Genomic DNA, 3,346 nt, shown 5'->3' with positions numbered 1-3,346 from the left:
AGATAGACAGACAGATAAGCACGATAGACAGACGACAGACCAGACAGCTAGATAGTAGATAGACAGACGACAGACAGACAGTAGATGATAGATGATAGATAGATAGATAGACAGATCGATAGATAAGATAGATAGTAGACAGATAGATGATAGATAGATAGATAGATAGATAGATAGAAGATAGACAGATAGACAGACAGACAGACAGACAGCACGACAGCTAGATAATTGATAGTAGATAGATAGATAGATAGATAGATAGATAGATAGATAGATAGATCTCTTTCTTTGTAGAAACGTGACTCTATCTATTTTGGAAAGCCTAATTTCCCAGCAGCTTTGAACGCATCACGAACTTTGAAACTTGAAGCGGTTAAATCTGTTTTAGCTCAGCTAGCCTGACTTAAACTTAAAGCGGTTAAATCTGCTAATTTCATCTAATCCATTAACTCTGAACTCTTAACTTCTATGTAACATGGACGTGTCCTTCAATAAGCAAATGTACTCCACACCCTGATTTACAGAAACGCGCTGGAACGGATCATAAACAAGGTTTGTTAGCGGTGTTAGCCGTGGCTTTAGCCTGAAGCTAACTTTAAACTTAAACGTTGAACGTGTTTACCTGAACTAAACTCACCTGTGCGACCTCTTCCAACAGTATTCAAAGCTCTGTGACGGAGGGATAGAGGTGGACTTCACGTATAGAGATGATATGAGTAAGTTAAACACAGAGCTGCTGTCGTGTTGTATAAAACAGCTAATTAGAAAATGAATGAATCAAATAAGCACGTGTCAAGTTCATCATTAAATCATGTGTTAGTTTTTATATAAAAAATATAATTTGTGGACAATCTGTCAGTCAGCATCTATAACCAGGGGTCTTCAACAGGTGGTCCGTGACCCTTAAGGGGGTCTGCCAATTTTTGTCAGAAAAAATTTCAGCCCAAAAATTTGTGAGAATTTATATTGAGTATACCAAAAAAATGAAAGAAGAACAACAGAACGACACAGCATTTCATTCTTTGCTGGGGAATTACATGAATATAACACTAACTAACTTAATTGATAATAATTGTACCACAGATATTCAGAAATGTACCAAAAAGTTGGATTTACTTTCAAAAGAACAAAAACATGAGGCCTGAGCATAACATGAGACATGATCAAAAACACATACAGGATAATAACCCCGTATATAAAGAGGTTAATTAGGTGAAATAAAAGGTGAATAAAGTAATCTAAATTGTTATAGGCTTAAAATGTGACACATTTAAAAAGAAAGACATGTGAGAGTCTCTGTTCTGTTTGTCCCTCATCCAAGGGGTCCTTGGGCTGAAAAGGTTGAAGACCCCTGATCTGTACTGTTGTTTATTTGCATGCAGTGATGCGGTCTCACTGTGTGTCTTCTCTGTCTTAAAAGTGCCTGAACACGACCGGATGTGTCGAGAACAAACCTGAACAACTGGAATCAGAGGTTTGGCTCATGTTTATGAACATACGACACAGGAGTACAGTAGAAGTCAGTGATTTCAGATCTGAAATATATACATGTAAGCTGTTCTAACGAACACTTGTCCCTCTCACGACCTGCCAGTGACTGATGTGCATTAAGAGGTCAGTACGCATAACTTCAAACTGGAGTAGAATCTGCAAGATGTGATGTGTATATTTATTAATCTGTTCACTATGATTGTCTTCCACCACAGCTCAAGACATTACAAGAGACTCCCAGGTAAATATTTACTTTAATATACAATCTTTAATATTCTAGATATCCTAAATTCATTATTGTTTATTTATTTTTTAACAGCTGGACTTCTCCCATCAAGATGGTGGATCTAATGAGACCTGTATATCTGCGGACGACTCCATGATGTCTGTGGAGGAATATGGTGAGAAAAAAAATCAATAAGCAAACTTTGAAGCACTCAAGTTTGTGTCTAACTTTAGGGCTGATCCCTTTCTTCTTTGTCCGTCATGCAGGGGCGGCTCGAATTGACGTGACTCAGCTGACCGTGAGCTCGTTGGACGAGAGTCAGAGAAAACCTTCTCTGATGGATCCCCAGCCCGAGGACGAAGACGAGAGCTGGAGATGATTCTGAGAATACGGCAGCTCATTAATAACCTCTACCCAGCACGATCAGTCTAATTGAGAGGGCCCAGCATCGCAGCACGTCTCCAACGCCGGTAACTTGGTGCTTAAGAGATACCGCAGATTGCGACAGCAGCCGAACAGAAGCTACGTCACAACATGTTCATTGTCCCGCGAAGACAAGCCATACAAAATGTGTCCAAAATGGTAGAACAACCCTCTACTTATGCCGTCACTCCTTCACAGCTTTCTATCCCACCGCCAAGCTTCCATGGACCAGTCTCTGAGATCTGAAAGGCTTTCTCTTGCCGCCATGGTCACCGCAGACAGACATCTACAGCTCCCCAGTCAGGCAGGTCCCGAAAAGCACGACTGATGACCAGCTTCAGTAGATCACCTGGTGCCTTTTCCCAAAGCCCCAAAGCACTGCCGTGGAAAGCTTTCCAGAGAGCCTATACGCCCCGATCAATGTCCACTTGTGACTCCTTTTCTCCGCAAAGGCCAACTGCCCAGAGGGATGCTTCACCCTCAAGACTCCTGTCATTCCCTCCAGACAACCAGCTGCATTCACCTCAGACAGGGACACCAGCAGGTCATCACGGCTGCGGCAGCACCTTTCCTTTGTCCCCACGAAGACAAAGCATACAAAAAAGAGGAGCACAAGAGCAACAGCCCCATGAACATCCCATTCATGGGGACTGATGCTACCTCTTCGTCTCCCTAAACAATCAGCAGGTTGGCAGTCTGCTGGGAGGGTAAGAAGAGAGCAGCACCAGCCTGTCCTCGTCATGGACCCTCTGGTTGCTCTGACATCTCTAAACCAAAAGAGATCTCCCTGAATGAGACCTTCAATGTGTCCAAAAGTAGAAAACCCTCTACTTATGCCGTCAGGCCTTCACGAGCTTTCTATCCCACCGCAAAAGCTTCCATGGACCAGTCTCTGAGATCTGAAAGGCTTTCTCTTGCCACACGGTCACTGCAGACTGATAGGTGCTCCATGTCTGAGTCACTAACCCACTGCTGTTAAAGAGGACCAGACATCTACAGCTCCCCAGTCAGGCAGAGTCCCGTAAAAGCACGACTGATGACCAGCCTCAGTAGATCACCTGGTGGCCTTTTCCCAAAGCCCCAAGCACATGCCTGGAAAGCTTTTCCAAAGAGCCTATGAGGCCCAGATCAATGTCCACTTCCGACTCCTTTTCTCCGCAAAGGCAACTGTCCCAGAGAGGATGCTTCACCCTCAAGACTCCTGTC

The 3,346-nt window shown here is 43.5% G+C and overlaps 1 long non-coding RNA gene across 1 annotated transcript; it reads left to right on the top strand.

Moving 5' to 3' along the window:
• Positions 1-249: 249 nt before the first annotated feature.
• On the top strand, positions 250-1,482 carry LOC104933230 (uncharacterized). The gene is made up of 3 exons (XR_003462511.1): positions 250-552; positions 659-716; positions 1,421-1,482. It is a non-coding gene; the product is annotated as an uncharacterized LOC104933230 (long non-coding RNA).
• Positions 1,483-3,346: the final 1,864 nt, after the last annotated feature.

The sequence above is a fragment of the Larimichthys crocea genome, chromosome VI (genome assembly GCF_000972845.2).
Source record: "Larimichthys crocea isolate SSNF chromosome VI, L_crocea_2.0, whole genome shotgun sequence".
Taxonomy (NCBI): domain Eukaryota; kingdom Metazoa; phylum Chordata; class Actinopteri; family Sciaenidae; genus Larimichthys; species Larimichthys crocea.
Note: the sequence above shows the minus strand (reverse complement) of the source record. Positions and strands in the feature narration are given on the sequence as shown.